Below are 18,135 nucleotides of genomic sequence, written 5' to 3' on the forward strand. Positions count from 1 at the left end.
TTGCTGCTGAATGATGCCCTTGAGCATCTTGAAAGAGAGAGATGGCGTTTCTCAGACATGTCCCCTCTTTGGTTTGGAGGTTTTCCTCCAGGGTAGTGCATGTCCTTGGCCTCTTGCCTCTCAGCCCAGGCTAAGCCTTTGCTCCTTTACTCTGCCTGACGAAAGCACAGCGAATGGATGGGAGACTGAGGCGTGCACAGCTGACATGGAAACCTTATGAAATATTGAATATGGAGTTAGTGTGCTCTCCATTATTCTCATGCTGATGAAGAGTGGAAGTCAGTTCCCCTCTCGTTGAGCAAAGAGGCAATCATTGAGATGTGTGTCTTGCTGTAGTCCCTTTTGATTCCTTAGCCCTCATTTCCAATGCAGCTGCTTTGGCTCATTCTTAAATCTTAGAGATCTGATTCCTTCCTCTCCACACTGGCTAATTTTTGCAAAGAACTAAACGAAAATGGGATAGGTAAATGAGCCAAGGACTAGAATTCATCATCTTCTGAGGTGGCAAATACTGCAGTACTCATCAAACCCTAGCTGAGAAGGAAGATGCCTTTTGCTGCCTCATCTGTGGATGTCCAAGACCTGATGCCTCCAATCTCCTTGGCCTTACCTATGATGATTGCATGTCTTTTTCACTTCCAGAATCATCTTGCTATAGGAAAGAGGAAATTTGGTCCTGACAAGCTGGGAGACTGGTAAATAGCTGAGGGCATGTAGGAGGTGTCTTCAAATTTATACTTCTGCAGACACAGGGAATTTGTAGGCTTGCTTATTTGTGAGCTAGGATATTCTCAAATGTAGCATTATTGACAACTTCATATCAAAATGGATTGAAATTCAGAGCTTCCTTTTGGGCTTGCATCAATCCACCCCCCAAAAAAAACAACACTGTCCCCACAAACAAAGCACCAACAGCTTGAGCTGGACAGCTTTAAATTTAGCTTAAAGATTTTGGGAGAGCGTAGGCTTTCTTGGACACAGGGATTCCATTTTTCAGTGTAAGGAAGAGAGGCTGCTCTGTGTGGTCTGATCAGGAGAACAGAGCAGCAGCATGAATTAGAGTGAATTTCCCCTCATCTGTGGAGAGATCGCGTTCGAATTCCACCTTGTTAAATGGCTGGCTGAAATTGGGCATGATTAATGGACAAAATGAAAATTAGATTATGTGTCTTTACTCTTCCTGTGACCTCTACTTTCTCCTGTATCAATTGCAAGCGGTCTGTTTAAAAAAAAAAAAAAAAAATCCTGCATAAATGCCCTGAAGAGATGGTGAGAGGAGAGGCTCATCCACCCCTGTGTAAATCGTATGCTGCCCCCACAAGGCACAGCCTCCAAGCCTGCATCCAGCAGTACTGAAGCATGAGGAGTCACAACGTGGAACAAATCCCAAAGTTTCAGGCCACCTGTCAATAGTCACCACATACGTTGATCACCCATGTGGAACTGCATCCTGTGGGGGATTTGGTTTCCCTGCTCCAGCTGCACCCAGGAGATGACCTGTGGCTCGGATACAGGCAGCCTTTGTGAACAGATGCCTCCCTCCTCCTTGAGGGAGGCAGTGGTGTGTCACCTATCTGTGGACTCTTGCATGGGCTATAAATTTGAAGACACAGGCCCTAAAGGCAGAGGCAAATCACTGCTCACCTGCAGGCATGTTTGCCTGGGGTTCTTGGGCAATTTTGACATCCCTCAGTGCTGCCTCGTGACCTGAACGTGGGTCCCTGCACCCATTTGGGGCACCTGCACGTGTGGAGGCACCGCCAGCCTGTCCTCCTTTCAGCCTTCAACATGCCAGAAAGCAAAAGCTTTTCACTTTCTGTATGGACCACTTGGACTGTGTCCTCTACATTTGCATTCTTGGAGGGAGAAATGCACGTGTGAATCCTGTATTCACCCCAGAGAACTGAAAATCAACATTGTGCGAATTGCTACCCGAGTGACCTCAACAGGAAAGGCCAGAAGGGATGTCTGCCTGCTTGCTACCAACACCATAAAACTAAGAACAGGGTCTGACACCAGACTGTGAAACTGCTAATTCTCCTAGTTTTTTTCTGTGTGGTGCCACTGATTTTTGGGAACGCAGGCAACATGGTTTCATTTGAAGAGACTTAGGTGCAAAACCTCCAGGAGACTTCTGCTTGCTCCTGGGGCTCAGAAGGGCTGATGAGTGGGCACCGTGGTTTGAGCTGCAGGGCACAATCCAGGTTTTCCAGCCCACATTTTAGCATGGATATCTGGTGTCTTCTTTGTAAGGCCTCAGGTCCTAGCGTCCCAACTTCTGTAAGAATCTTATTTTTTGTGTTTAAAGATACAGAATAAAGTGTTATTTAGCAAGGGGAAGCTTGAACCTGGCACCTGCAACAATAGGCAGATGGGAAAAAACACAAAACTTAAAGCTCATGATACTAAATGATGCTATACCCTAACATAAGGGTAAGAAAAATGCTATGAGAGACCTCAGGGTTTCCCATGGGAAATGGTAACTAGGTCATGGGCACGCTTGGCATGGAGGTACATATAGTTTCCTTTAAATTGAGCTGAAAATCAGAGGCTTAAAGAGGAGGTGGTTCTGAGCAGAAGCTCTTTTTCAGGGTTGGTATGTTTATCCTCGCTTTAATTAAGTTGTTTGTCCACCCTTAAGGGAAATGAACCATTTGTGCTGCTTCTCTTCCTTTCCTGTTGTCACCTGGCACTGACCCGAAGCTGGGCAGTACAACACCAAGGTGAGCAATGATACCCTCAGTGCGGACCCCACGTGGCCTCTTTATGCCTAACACAAAACAATTCTCAACAGGTTTGTTGAGGAGCCTCCTGCCTGATTAATAAATCCAAAACCTGCTGCAGGACTGCTCAGCCGGCAGTCCGAAAGCCTCTGCTCTGCTGATGTGAGCTGTGGCGTGTGGCCCTCTCTGTGGTACCGTGCTGCAGGGCTACGGGAGGGACGGACGGCATCGCACGTGCTTGTCCTTCAGCTCTTTCATACCATTTTTCCCTCAGTTTCCGTGTTGGAGATCTTTGTGCATATCTTGTCATCTTCTAATGGTTCTTGTAAAGGGGGGGAGCCCTCTTTGTGTGTGTGACTGCTAAAGCTGTCTGCTTCTGCAGTGAGAGGCCTAACCAAGTGACCCTCCTCTATAAGATCGTAGTGGGAGACCAAGCACTGCAGCTTTTATCTTGGTGTTGCGAGTCAAGGTCAGCCTGGTCACTGAGGAAACTACCTGTCTCCTCTTCCTGCTGCGGTTTTGCAGCGGGCTTGCCATCCGTGGTTCAGCTCTCTTTCTGTAAAAACATCCTCTTGTTTAGAGGGGAGGTAGAGGGGGATTGCAGAAAACAGCGGCCCGCATCCTAAATGAAGTTCTGAAGCCTGTTTTGTAAAGGCTCCCATTTTCTTATGACTCAGTTGCTTGAAACAGCAAGTTTAAAGTTCTTTGTACAGGTGTAGGTGTGCTTGATAGGTGAATGAGAGTTGAATACAGGTATAATTAGGCCCACATTTCTACACAGATATTTTGACCAGACAGTCAGCTAATAGCTCCAAATACGATACTCTGCCCTCTTATATCAGTTCATCTGTCACTCAGACATGCTTAACAAGATATATGCTGCTTTTTATGCATGTAACTCTGCTTAATGCTAAGGATCATTATATGTGGAGAGGTGTCCTTGCTACATCCTTTCAGAATATCCTCTCTGAGGAGAGAAAGTTGCTGCCCATGTAACGTGGCTGTCCAGAAATGCTTGCAAATCTAATGCTTTAATTTGCTTTTTATGTAGGGGGTGGGAGGAAGGGCTGCACACCTTAAAAATTTATGTCACCCAGCATCTTGCTTTAAAGAACAAAGCCCTTTTAGATTTTCAGGAGCTCAAAAAGGCATTCAATCACATCCACTTTGAATAATTCGGTATAATCCTGTCTTGTCGGTTAGATATCTGTCTGCAAAGTGTATTTAAAACAAAAAAGTTGGTCTCAGTTTGACACTATCCTCTGTCTAGCAAGGGAGTAGGTGTCCGGAAACCCTAAGTTTGCCTCCAGCCGGTAACACAGCCGGTCGCACGGCACACAGCGAGCCACTTAACTTCTCTCTTTCTTCTTCTCATAGTGGTGGAACAGTTTCCCAGTGTATCTTGTCTTTTATGTTGTCCATCTGTTCGCTTCTGTGCTTTTTTGGACAAGGATTTCCATTATTCCTCTATCAAGGCATGTTGTCAGGGCATAAGGCATAGCAAGTAGTGATTGTCTGCTCAACATATAGCAAACACGGGCGAGGAAAAGCCACGCTTTATTTACACAACAGTTTCAGTCTGTGCCATGGCGCTATATTAAATGCGCAGGAGGCTAGCAGCGGCACCGCTACACATGTTCGGTAATATGCGTGCTCCATGTGTTGTTTTTTAGCCTCCTGGGAGAGCTTGCCTGCTAAAGTTCTGCAATCTGGATCTGCTGTGTGTTCAGCGTTATTTTGGTACCAGCTGATAGCATAAAGACTGAATAAATTTGCCGCACGTTAGACGTGGCCCTGTGCAAATAAATGTGCATGTTAAGAAACCCCTCCATGACATAATTAGTTGTCTGTAAGCCGTGGTGTCATTGTGCGGAGTAATTAGTTCTGTTTATTTAAAGGAGCCCTGGAAAGCTATTAGCAGTTGCCAGTGGACCAACAAGAAGAAAAAGAAAAGATAAAAACCCGTGTGTGGTGGTTATTAGTCTCTTCATCATCCTAATGGACAGCTTGTAAGAAATTGGGCTCCCTAGCACTGGCACGGAGTCACACCGATCATACGGGGGCATTGTTTCCTCTCGCCGGTGATAAGGGCGCCTGGCGGAAGGCTTTGATAGGATGCTCATTTTTATCTGCTAAGTACACGATGCTTGTAAAAACAGCGGTGGCCGTGTTACCACTTGACTTGACACTAGTTTTAGCTGTTTACGTTGACACGCCACTACACTTTTAAAGCTTCACCATGAGGTCAGATTCATTAGAGTAGTTCAGAAATGTTACCGATACGGCATCTGCTCTGATTTCTTCGTGCTCCCTGCATGAAGCAAGGGGGACAGAAGTAGCGTAAGCTACGGTATGATCTTCACTTTCCTGTCAGAGTTACCTTCTGTGGGGGAATAGCCCAAGGCCTTTGGAAAAGCAAATGAGGTCTACTTGCCTGTAGTGGGGTGCTTGCGTGATGAGAGGGAAGGGGACCCCATCCGTAACACCTCGAGGGAGGAACTGGAAACTGGCTCCAGCATCCATGATACAGAACTGGTTGGCAGGTCCATGTCGCAGCATGAATATCTCTGAGAGAAGTGGCTCAACTCTTATGTAGACGTCAGCCAGCTGAATTTGACAGGGTTAAAAAGAGTTGCAGCTACAGCAGTAACTTCTGAAACCTGGAAAATTTAATATATTGTGGTTCTTTCCTACCAGATTTCTAAACCACCTTATACAGGCTATTAGTGAATTATTTCCCTATTCTGTAATTCTCTAACTTGGCTTATAAATTTTACAGAGAGGTTATTAGCTATAAAGGCCTGTGACAAATGACCTGGGAGAAAGAGAGAAACTTGGTTCAACTTTTCTTCCCCTCCCCCTGGATTTAGCAGCTGTGCCAAGTCTCACCTTTCTGGCCAGCGTGCCCTAGGCTTTTGTAAAGATGCAGGACCCCACAGAGCTCACAGAGCGATCCCAGGCTCCAAGGAAATGGTCCCTCTCCTGAGGGGGAGAAAATCATCTGCAACTCCCCACTGAGGCTGCAGTAACTATTACGTGATGAGCCCCTCCAGTTAGCTAAAACAGAGAATAGAAGTGAGATAGGAGCCCTGGCCTGAGCTGCAGTTCTGCAAGTGTGTTGCTTTGCTACCATGGGTGAATGTGCAAGCTGGAAGGGTTTGGATAGAAGCAAAGCTGCCTCTCCCAGACCCCACCAGCTTTTGCAAGAGGACATTGCTGCCTGCAAAAAGGAAAGGGTCAGTCTTTAAAAAGTGTTGGAAAACCTCTGGCAGTGGTGCATGACTATAATCTATCTAATATCTGTCAGGGCTCCTTTGTCTGAGTTCCTGCAGAAGCCCATTTTCGGATCTCTGTTCTTCAAGGTGTCCTGGGAAATTTCTGTTCATAAAACAAACTGAAATAAAACCCCATTAGATAAACAAGCATAATCCCATCTTCTCAGTACCCTCAGATTTGGGTAGTAGGTCACGTTATGTGTTAGAAGCTGTCCCTTAGTTTATCTTTTGCTTCTGGATGCTGTCACTTCTACATATCGTGTGATATAAATAATACCACGAGGAATCTGAAAGCAGGAGCTCTCTATAGGAAAATTGCTGTATTATTCTCTGAATTCACTCTGCCGGTTTTGCTGCTTTTGGCTTGCATCCTGACCACCTTTGCATGTGGCCATCCTGTCCTGTTCAGAAATCAGCCATGCTCTAGGATTGCTGCATGCGTGATGCATCTGTAATCATTCAGCCTGAAGGTGTGGGGGAAGGTAGCCAGCAAAACATATGAGTAAGATTTTTGCAAGCATCCTTTAGTCATTTGTCGCGAGTTGCTTGTTTCCATGGGAATTAGCAAGTGAGAGAAGACACAAGTGAATCTTATTCCTGGCTTTAGCCTTCTCTTGCCTCCAGTCGGACTGCATCAACCTGCAGGACCTGTAATTTAGACCCTGGGGCAACTGAGAGGGCTCGTTCTCCTTTTTAATTATTATTGCAGCGAACAGATAGTGACCTATCAAGGGAGGAGAGGAATCGTGTGCTTACTTGTTAGCATAGCACAATGCTGCAGCCCAAACTTCCTCGTGCGGCTGTAAATATGCCAGGCCTGTCTTTGTGGTGAACCACAGATGCTCTCAGACTTTTGAGGAGCCTGGGGAGATGATTCCAGATCCTGGGGAAGAACAATTCATCTCTTTCCCCATCCCCCTATACATACATACACCATCCCCTTGTCTCTTTTTAGGTCATTTATAATCAGCAGTCATGGAGCACTGGCCTCATTAGTGATATAGCCATTCCTTCAGTGCTTCAGAAATAATCATTTAGAAAAAATGCGCGGTTTCCTTCCCTTGAGAGCCCATGAGTGATGAATTTATTTCAGTCTGGCTGTCTTGCTCTGCCTTATTTCCATATTTATTTCAACAAATAATGTACTATGGGAACAACAAAACGCGCTCCGTGAGGCAGGCAGGGAACCTGGGCAGGGAGGGGTTAACCCGAGAGATGGCATCCCAAAGCCGGGGCTCAGAGGGAGACATATTTATTCTGGGTCATTTTTTAGTGTATATACTTCCTGAGTGTTTGTGTTTGTGAAGGTTTAGAAGCCCTGGGATTTGGAGGTTGATTTATTCAGGGGGCACCATTTAGAGAGCAGACATTGTCCCCCAGTGATCCCAGCCAGTGACCTTCCTCCTGAAGGGACCGTCCCTTTTGTAATGGTGGACAGGTGATTAACTTTCCTTGCTGGCTAATGACTCGGGTCTCTCACAAGCAAGAGATGCTAATTGTGGCCAGAGTGATGCTAATTGTGAACCACTAGACGAGGCGTGGAGCAGGCCCAGGGCACTCGCAGTCCAGCCCTGCGTGTGCTGCACCTCTGGGAAGGGGAGCTTGCAGCTCCTGGAAACCGGCCTCATGGAGGGACCCAAACCCATGCTTTTTATTCTGGCAGCACGCGTTTTGGTAATCAAGCGTTACACCCTGGAAGCCCGAGCACCAAGGCCAGTGGCCAAGGGCTGGAGGCACAGCTCCCGTCCCTTCCTGTCGGTGCCACCTCGGAGGCCCCGGGCAGCCCAGCTGTGCCACCACCTCCTGGTGTACAGATCAGAACTAAGCACAGGCCGTTCCTCCAAGCCACCTCAGGGGCACGTTGAATTCCTTGACACATGCTTTCTAAGGACAGACCTTCCCGATGGGCTTCCTGTTAGCCCACTTAGCGCCCCTGCCACTGACCAAATAAATCCAAGTACGTGGCATCACTTGGTGCCGTGCGGTGGCAGGCCCAAGTCAGATAGCATGCCGTCTGTGGTATTTATGGTGTGTTTTTATGGGTACTTCAGAAGAGGAAGGCTCAGCCTGTCCTCTGTCAGACTACAGCCCCGCTTCTTCCCTGCTCCCCTCAGCCCCAGCTCAGGGCCCGCAGGCTCACACATGAGGTGTTATTTCTGCTACAGCTTTGCGTGTGCGTTTCATTTGTTTCCTGGGATAGCTTCTCTGAAGCTTCTGGAACTTGTCGCTTTTGCATGTATCTGTGAAGTATGTGCAATTTGCCTTGCTCTGTGTTTTCAAGTCAGATTTACTTGCAGGTAGCATTTGTGCACAGAAGGCCTAGCACTTGACTGCAGAGATCCGAGCTGTTACGCAAGTAGCAGCCCCGTATATTTTGTGTATGTGCACGCATATTCTTAATGCCTCTTCCAGGTTTTGTTTTTCTTAGTTAGCATCACATTCATGTACCTAAAACTGTTCCTCTTTTGGCTTGTTAACTGATAGCTATTCCCAGAGTTTTCTTTTCTTCCCTGTCCTTTTTATACCAAACTTCCAAAGGCCCAAGCTAACCAGTTCTCTACCAGCATTACTCTGTTGGGTGAGGGACTAGTATTTAACAGGCAGTTCAAATGCTGCTTGTGTCAACCTTCAAATTTAAAGACAAATACCCCCTCCAGTCCTTTTCTTGAAGGCAAAGTGATTGTTTTCCTCTTTCCATCCAGTTTCTTAATGCACTGCTCTCCGATCACCTTGGTAGCAGCACTACAGCCAGGCAACAGGGAAGAAGTAGCAGTTGGTTTACTGCCTTCTCCCCCAAGAAAAGATCAGAGCATACATCTGCCCTACTTCGGGGACAAGTGTCACCAGCTCAGGAGCTCTGAGGAGGGTGTAACCGGGAAGCCTCGTAACGGCGGCACCTCCCTGTAAGAAATGGATGTTCTCAGGGGAGGAATTTAGCACTTTGGTCTTTACAGCTGCCTGTTGGGAATGCTTTCAGCTTTTGCACAGTCATACCTCCCTTGTCTTTGAAGAATTTACCTAAGGGGAAGCATAGAGCTGTGTCTTTAATACCCTTAGCTGGTCACCTTTATTTTATAGTTGGGAAAAATGGCTTGAAAAGCTTTCACATCAGGCAACTGTAGGGGGAGAACGATGGATTCTCAAAGAGAGCAGGTGTATTTTACTTTGCCTTATAGGTCTCAAGAATATCTCTGCTTTCTGACAGAGAAGCTCCTGAAAGTCTCAGAGACGTTTTTTCATCTTTATTGAAGAGCTGGAAGCTTTGCATTTACAGAACAGATGTCCTTTGTTACAAATTTTTCATTCCTTATTGAAATAGATATGAGCAAGAATTCACACTACACAAACTCAGGGGGAAGCAGCATTTTAAATGGAATGATTAAAAACCCTTCCTTCTCCCATTGCTTCATTTTTCACTTTTGACTCCTGTGATGTCACCCATGTGCTCTCCTCCAGTTGTTGTAGCTTTTGCCGGAGAAGAGAGGAAAAGCTTACCTTGGGTGTCCATATACAATGTGAAAGGCAAGTGAAAAATAAAATAGAGGAGGGGGATATACCTTTTAATCTTTTCAGATCAGAATGAACTCAGGATAAACCCCGGGCCTGCACCCAATGCGCTTTCTTGATTCTCATTAAGTTGAACTTGTGATAACCTACCGTAAAACATTTAGTGCTTCAGACACCAGAGCAGGCTAAGACGCTGTGAAGAAGATAAGAAGATCATGTGCAGATGAATGATCAGAAGCTATAGGTCAATACCTACAACAAAAACAAGGCTGAAGCTAAGTTCATCGTTAAGGCAGTGTGGGGAGGAGGTTCCAGCTGCACAGGCAGGGAAGGAAGACCGTAATTGAGGTCTCTGGATCTTACACCTAATGTGTTAGCCAACTAAATCACAGTTTACACCAAAAGGCTGCGAGCTTCTGTGAGCTATATGGTTGCTGGTGATATTAATTTACTATAAATCCGTCCTTGTAAGCTCTTTGTAGAGTTACACACTGTGAGCTTCTTTTTCTGTTAAGCTTTTCTTTTGTGAGGGTGAGTTTAGGGCTGGTGAGGAGAGGCAGCCTGATGTCCATGGAAAATGAAATCCTGTATTTATCCATAGACTAAGTGCCAGCTGTTACGGCAGAAGAACCCACCGCAAGATTGAATTCAGCTCACTCAGCCCTCTCCTTCCCCTTGGTTTGCCTTCTCCGGTTGCCTGTTGTGCAGTGAAATTGGTAAGATGGATGTATCATCCATTCTGAGTTAGACTGACACCATTCAGTTCCCCAGATGCATTTTAATTGCTTTCCAGGTTTTGTCAAGTACAGGGATATCAAGCCCCTTGTTTTAAATCTGTCAGTCAAATCGGGTGCTTCTGAAGAGCTTTACGGAGTTTTGCCAACTGGGGCACGTGCCAACTGCTAGCAGGGCTCAGAGGGGATTCTGCATCTACCCACGGAGAAACCCTTCAAAACCCTGGCCAGCTGCCCTGGCCACTCTGAAGACACTGCTCTGCTCAGCACAGGGCTAAGGTGCTGCTGCTGCTGCCTTCGTGGAGGGAAGGGAGGGAGGTCCGGAGGCACTGCTCGCCTCCCACAGCCAGAGCTGCCCCAGGCAAAGCTCGGGGCTCTCTGCGAGGCCCTGCCACAGGGTCCCTGCTTGACCACAACCAGATGTTACAAGCCCCGTGCACAGGTTACTGCCAGAGAGGCTGTGACCTGCGTTTAGCGAATGAGGTGACTATAAATATTCATTCTGGCCCTAAGAAGTACTGAAGCCTTTGTCAGGAAAGGAGGATTAAAACAGAAACCACAGAATGCAGACCAAAAATTGGAGGAAGTGGTGAGCATTTTAATGAAAAATCCATTAAATTTTCCAGTTACTTTTACTCCCAACCTGGCAGGAACACTAGGTCCCAATGCGTTTTTTCCCTGTTATGTTGGTTTGCCAACATCTACAGAGGCTAGTTTTAAAGTTGAAGCAAAAACATCACGCTTGTGCTACTTTTCCTGGTGTTTCAGCCTCAGGTGGTTTTGCTTTAAGCTGTGAACACAAACCAGCTGCCTACAGTGCTTCCCTTTTTCTGCATCTGTTTGTGTATCGTGCAAGTGAACGGAGATTAATTGTATTTTTCTTCCCCTCTAGATCTGACCACCTTGAATGGCCGTAACACCTGCAGGATATGGTGCGGTCAGGGATTTAGATGGATTAATATGTCCCTCTTAGCCTGTAACCAAATGCAGGAAGAAATCCCATCCCAAAGCATCCTAGTTCTCTTTAGTTTGGCTGCTGCAATTCTGTTTCTAGACCTCAGCAGATTTCTACAGCTTCAGCTTGTAGGTGATACGAGCAGTCCTCCTTACCTTCCTTCCCTGTGCACGGCACTTAGTTTTACTTCAATTTTGGGAGTGAGCAATTCATCACACTGAGCAAATTCTGCCCTAATCCACAAGCTTTAATTGCATTAGCGGAGAGGTGAGGCTTTCACAGGGAAGTCCTGGAACAAAAGCAGTGCCTCTGGTTATAGAGCCGATAGCTGTCATTGAGCAGCCAGTCTTTGTTTCTAGTCTGCCCTTCTCTCTTAACCATGTAGCCATTTCTTTTAATTGCCACCTTAACAGTTTGGCAGGCTGCTTACACCGCCTCGGTGCTCCATTCAGCTGAGCCACCAAAACATCACGTCTCTGAGAAGTCGTCGCAGCGGGGGTATGGCAGGATGCGGGATCAGAAGTAGCTGCAGGTAGAGAGGCTCTCACAAGAGTTCTGCTCTAGTGTCAAGCCAAACCACTGCTCCCCTAGCAAAAAACCCTTTCAAACCTTTGCAGCCTTTGTCTCATTTAACGTTTGACCCAGCTTTACTGGAAAGTTTGTAGCTTTTTTGCCAGGACCTACTGTGATCGGGTATTAACCCTTATTAGCTAGAATGGTGCTGAATGCTGTACCTTGGGTTGCGTACTCAGTCTTGAAATCTGATTTGTGTTGTGTTATCTGACTGAGTGGTTTACAATTGTGCTTGAGCACAGGGCCCGTTTTGGTATGTGGAAAAGTAGAGACGAGATTTATTTTCTTGCAGCTTCCTTCAGATTTCTAAAAAATCTGTGGGAGGTGGTGGGAGATGAGAAGTCCTCGTTTTCAATTCATCCAAGGCTAAAATTAAATTGGTGTAGGGGATAATAGCCTCTAACAAAGCTGTCAGACCAGCAGGTAAGGGAGATAGAAACAGCAATGGCAGAAAGGCTGCAGAAACCTGCCGGACGGTTCTGCTGGCACTGTCACGCTCCCTCAGCAAAGGCAAAGCTGGGGAGAGGAGTTTGGGGGCAGAGCAGGCACCGCGGCCCCGCATCAAAATGGCATCGGAATGGCAGTGCTTCGTTAGGGCCTGCCTTTTGGAGTGGCTTTCCTTCTCTTGCTGCTTCCCAACCGACACCACCGTGGCCACAGAGGCGCTGGGTACGTCCTTGGTGCTCCTCCTGCACCTTTCCCCCGGTCCCTGCTTCATCCTTCTCCCCCTTCCCCACTCCCAGCACTCCTCTTACTCCCCACTGCCCGCACCGAACATGTACAGATTTTACGGTTCACTGGAGAATAAGTGGCTGTCATTTCACAGACGGGCCAGGATGTAATTAGCCACAATGCATCGAAGTAATGGAACAGATGTCTCTTTGTAAACCCCGTTTGCTGTTGCACACTGTGTGTGTGTGACCTGCCGGCTGCTCGGGGCGATTCCTCCCAGCCCCCTCCTCCTCCTCCTCCTCCTCCTCCTCCTCCCCTGCTCCACGCTGCTGCTGCTGCTGCTGCTGAGCCCCGGGCTCGGCTCGCACGAAGCGCTCGTCTCTTTGCTGCTTGTTTTTCTCTCCTTCTCGTGCTCTCGTCTCTCCCGCTGGAAGGCCACTGATTATGTGACGGAGTGTTAGCAAGCAGAGCCTGCATTTATCGATGGAGTCATTCAAAATAGAAAAGGTGATACCCCTCTTATGAGATAATTGGCAGTTTCAAGTTGCTCTTATTACCCGATGATAATACACCAGGAAAATCATAAATTACTGTTATGATGCCGGCCTCCTCCTCTCTTTTTTTTTTTTTAAACCGAAAATAAAATAGCTGTGTTCTCCCTGAACCCTCAAATTAGTATTTACATTTTAGATAAGAGATGGGATATTGGACTGATTACAATGTGATAATGCACACAAGCTGACGACAAAGCAGGCAGTCTCAGAAAGATGCCTGTCTGACTCAGCGAGGCACTGCAATCCAAACAGCCTCACTAAACTTAAAAGGGGGCAAATCCTGGACCTCGTTTCCAGGTTCTCATTTTCTAGCGCAAGCGCGTCTGTGTTGGACGCTGGATAACTCTCCAGTTCGTGGTGGTTTTTCCCCTTAAGATTTCTGAGACACGTTTTCAGGCCATATTTGTGCAGGTTTTCATTCCTTTAGCTCGCCATGTCCATGCAGCTCCTGGCCCCTCTGTATTTTACCTGCCACCTGCCAGCACCCCGTGCCATGGCGGGGAACAAAGGGAGATGCTAGGCCAGGCTCCTCTTGGCCTCCAAGCCAATTGCAGCTCCGCTCACAGCTCAGGCAGGCCACAGAGGGGCGAAACACCACCACCAGGCACCAGCTACCAGGGGGAGAAACCTAATGACAGCACAAACAGGGAGAGCATTTAGAGATGCTTGTGTTCCTGGTGCCTCTGGGTGTTTTCTTTGCACAAATACGTTTGTGTGTCGGTGTGCTCACGGTCAAATTGTTTATACAATCCCTGTGTGCGTGTGTTTTGTGCCCGCGTGTATTTGCGGTTTGTTTTCACACAGATTTCCTGAAGAGCTGCAGTGTTTCCCCAGGGTAGCCTTGATGACAAAGTTCCCATTAGTTCGCCCGGTTTTGACTCAGCAGGCTTAACTTCAGGGTGCACGTCTTCTGAGCGTTAACAGCGGTGAGGTACACGCAGTACCGATGGTAAGAAGCAGGTCTTCTGTGCAGGGAGGAGTAAGCTTTCACCTTGAGCTAAAATGCTGAAGAGGCTAAGCAGCATGGTAGTGGAGAGCGGAGTGTAAATACGCTGGGTGTGTTAAACCTCCGAGAACAGCGTTGTAACTCAGAAGAATCCTCTGCAATGCTTTACACTGTGGACTAAGAATTGGCTCCATGTCTTCGTCAGCTTTTCCCTTCAAGCTGTGGAATGGCTGAGAAGAGCTTTCAAAGCACACAGACATTTGGGTTTGGTCTGGAGCTTCGTGTATACATCTTACAAAGAAGAGCCATAAAGCAATGTGAGAGAGAACTGTCAGTCCAGGTGGTGCCTGCCCTGAAAAGCAAATCCCTCCTGCAGTGGGTTTCTCTACCTGCCACGTGTTCATAAAGCTGTTCTCACCGGTGCAGGCATGTGCACCGAGCAACCCCTGTGCTTGCTTGAAGGTCAGCGAGCACAGTGCCCGCCAGCCCGGCAAGCTCCCTTCATGCAGGGCACCAGAGCTACCTTAGCAGCCTTTACATGCACGAGGTCAGCTGGGTACATCCACGGGGCTAGGATGGCGTTGGAGAAATCTTTTCAGACTGTAAAATTTCAGCAATTTTTACAAACACTGCTGTGCACATTCCTCTGTGTCTAATACTGTGTTATGAAGCATGAGAGGTAGCCTATAGTGCAAGAATATCTGAGGGTTTCTGAGGAAAAAAAAAAAGCAAATTTTGTTATGGAGCTGAAAGCGGGGTATTTCTTCTGATGGTTTAAACGATAGGTACTTAGTGAGACAAGGAGTATGGGGTTTTGACACTGTGCATAGCCCTCAGGAGTTACCTGTTAATTGAAGTAGTGGTTGGAAGTGGCATCACGGAGAGAAATGATACTGGGAGACTCTTTGCTAGACGTGGGTCCTCTGTGGAAGAGGCAGAGTGGTTTCTAGCACTTCCCAGCAGTTACAAGGAGGTGTCTTTTTTGGTCTGCACAGGTACTGTGGAGTTCCACAAAACCGTTTTAAGTGTTTCTGTTCTTGTATACGGTGCTTAGGGAAAGCGAGGGGCAGGGATGGCTCTGGGCAGCTAAAATGTGAGCAGCTGCTTGGTCTTGTTCTCGCTGGCCCTGGGGTCCCAGCAAACCTGGGGGTCCCAGCAGGAGACACCTACGTCTGCTTTTGGCCGCGGGCCCTTGAGAGGATGCCAGTCCCAGCTGGACCGATTCTGGAGCGTTTTGGACAAAACAAGGCCAGAATAAGGCACTGGCTTCAATTTCACATGTGGCACAGCCCAGGTTTGAACCGGAGAAAGATTTGTGCAGGTTCCACGGGTGCCTTGCTGTCTGACGCCACCTTGCTTTTGTTGTGCTGTTATTTTTGGTCGCTGCTTATTTCTGCATAGCAAACAGCTGAGAGAAAAAGGCAGGAGAGCACGGCCCAGGCCTGCGACCTCGCTAAGCCGGCTGGCCCACGGACCTGCAAACAGGACCAGGCGCACGGGTGTCATTCTCTGGTGGAGCTGCTGATGCCTGCAGGTGGATTTCCACTGAGCAGTGTCAGGGCTGGCTCCCTGCAAACCTCACGCCCACCAGGGAGGACTTCCCTGAGCCACCCGTGTCCAGTTTGTTGGTTTGTTTTTCTTTTTGCTGCTCTAGTCCAATGCTGATCCCACATGCATGGATGGAAACGACCATTAATCTACATTAGTGGGAAATCGAAACCTGTCATTTGTAAGATTTTTTTAAATTTGTTTAAAAAATGATCTTGTATGTTCCTTGGGTTCCGGTCAACGTTGCAGTCTGCGTGGTTGCTCTGTGATGAGGCTGATATGTGCATGGGATTTTCGGCTGTTTTCATCTGGTCCCTGCCTTTCTAGAGACAAAACTTAGGGGTGGGGTTTTAAGTCTCTCCAACGCAGTAAGATTTCAAAGCAGATGCAGTAGATCGATTGAGCTTTGCCTTGTCTCAGAAGAAACAAGCCTGGTGCTGCAATTGCAGGACGGGCTCATGTCAGGGGGAGTTTCTGTTGGGGCCTAAAGGAAGGCGCTCTCTGGCAGCCCGAACTGGAGGCGGCGTGTTGGTCCCTCGGCAGCAGGCACTCACACCGCAACAAGCGCTGGTGACAACGAGTTATCCCCAGTAAACTCTCTTTAAAGTATATCCAGTTCATTTGACGAGAAGCCGTATTTTGCAGTGTGAAGAAGGACTTTTACTCCCAAAGCCCTTTCCTGCCGACCCAGGAGAAGGAAGAGAGCTGACACCGTGACAGGAGCTGACTCACAGCACCTAGTGTTCGTGTTCCTCGATTTCAGACTAACAGCAGGTTATCGCCAACATGCACAAATGTCTTTGCTAACACGTTTAAAAGCATGCCTCTGAGCCCGAGGGGTATGAGAACAGGGCTCCTTTTTCCTCCTCTCTTTTTTTCTCTTCCACTTGCCTTGAAGGAATCACCTATATTTAGGTCGGTGACGCGATGAAAGATGTTTATGTGTTTTTACCTTAAGCTGGAAATCGCCTTTCCGGCTCCCACCGAATGGCAGGACACTAACGGAGCCTCCTTGTGCTTTCATCCCTTTTGCCGGGGCTGTTCTCATTTTGGGGCTGGAGCACGTGCAGCATCCTTCCCACCATGTGGTGCTGAGCTCGCAGCACCCTCCGGCTGGCTGCCTGCACCCAGCAGCCCCGGAGGAGGACGAGGGGAAGGCCGCAGGACGAGGTGTTATCCCCCGGATACCTGGAGCAGGCATCGCCGGCTCTGCCCCGTCGGTAGAAGCCGCGGCGCTGCTAAATCCTGCCCGCTAAGGAGCTGGGGCTTTTTAATATGCAAGTGCTCAGTCAAAGAAAGTAAACAGACATCTCCTTCTGCAGGGAATTACTAGACAAACGTCTCCCTCCCCTCAGCCTCCTTCCTTCCTCCTCCCTTCCATTTAAGTGTAGGAAATTCTGCTTGCTTTATTTGATAAAGAGGAGGAGGGGAAGGGACATGTACTGAATCATGGTTAAGCTGCTGTCTTCTACCCCAAGACCTTTCAGTCTGGTTGTGCTTCATTAGTTTGATAAGCAGACACCAAAAAGGGGGAGGGGTGCGGGGCTTGCGTGAGGGGATCTGCCTAGGGGCTGCCCGGAGGTTTAAGAAGATGAACTGCTAATGATGTTGAAGCCGTACCTTTTTGGGACCTCGGCTCCTGGAGGAAAAACGGGCCCTTTTCACTAATTGTGTTGCGCTCAGTAGCGTGATGGAAAGGGACTCGCAAGGGAGCGAGGAGGAATGAATGCAGGCTGGGCTCTCCCCCCGAGCAGCCCCTCTCTGCTCCTCCCCCAGCCCGCCGCGCTTTTCTTCAGCAGGATATCTGGCATGAAGTCATCCCAAATATCAGGAGATAGCATTAGGAAAAGAGATTAATTCGGTGGGTCATTTATTTGAACAGTCTGGCGTGATCCTCGCAAACTAAACATAGATTTTAATGAACGCTGTCCGCATTGGCAGTGCAAATGTTTTGATGAACAGCTACCAGAAGGACTGCGAGCCTTGGATCTGGCCCCGTGCATGTGCAAACACACAGTCCGAGGACTTTCGAACTCGACTCGCTCTGATCCCGTGCCAGCTCCCTTCCTCCCTGGCAGGCTCGTGTCCCAGCAGCAGGTAGCCGCGTCCCCGCGGTGCAGCCGGCCGTGCGGTTTGTCCCCCCGGTGCTGTGGGAAGGGGTCAGGTGCACTCATTTGGGGTAGGGGTGCTTGGTGGGGGATGGCTCTTGGTGCCTTGAATCCCACCCCAGTCAGCCCCACACCCGGCAGGGCTCCTCCTGCCTCGGAAAAGGAGCCGGAGGCAGCCGGCAGCGCTGCTTGCGCCTTGCTGGTGGGCACGGGAATCCCGAGCCCTGCAAAGGACGGGCCTCTAGGCTCAGAAGGGACCTCTTTAAGCTAAGCAGAGCATCGTGGTAGAGTCGTCTATCCCTGCCCCAGTCGGTGGATGTCTAGCCAGCTGCGGGCAGGGGGGAATCGCCCGAAGAGCGGCTCAGCAAAGGAGGCACAGGTGGAACTCCAGGAGGGGCCGGGTGCGCAGGGAACTGCAGCAAACGTGAGGTGTCCCCAGCATCAAGAAAAAAAGAGCACAAGATTTGTAGTGTCTCTGGAGCACTCCGGCAGCACAGGAGTGGGCAGCAGCTTTAAAGCAAAAGGAAGTTTTGCTTTGCT

The 18,135-nt window shown here is 48.4% G+C and overlaps 1 protein-coding gene and 1 long non-coding RNA gene across 12 annotated transcripts in view; both read left to right on the forward strand.

Moving 5' to 3' along the window:
* Positions 1-18,135, forward strand: part of MAML3 (mastermind like transcriptional coactivator 3) — a 273,831-nt gene that overhangs the window by 209,630 nt on the left and 46,066 nt on the right. The gene's annotated exons all lie outside the window — the stretch shown is intronic.
* LOC310899021 overlaps positions 1-18,135 on the forward strand; it is a 37,316-nt gene that overhangs the window by 18,238 nt on the left and 943 nt on the right. Inside the window, exon 1 of one of the 2 annotated variants that reach the window (XR_014583919.1) lies at positions 1-17,584. This exon is cut by the window's left edge and continues 18,238 nt beyond it. This is a non-coding gene — a long non-coding RNA (uncharacterized lncRNA). The remainder of the gene's footprint in view (positions 17,585-18,135) is intronic. The other variant, XR_014583920.1, reaches the window with a different exon arrangement.

This window comes from Anser anser (assembly GCF_964211835.1).
Source record: "Anser anser genome assembly, chromosome: 4".
NCBI classification, from domain to species: domain Eukaryota; kingdom Metazoa; phylum Chordata; class Aves; order Anseriformes; family Anatidae; genus Anser; species Anser anser.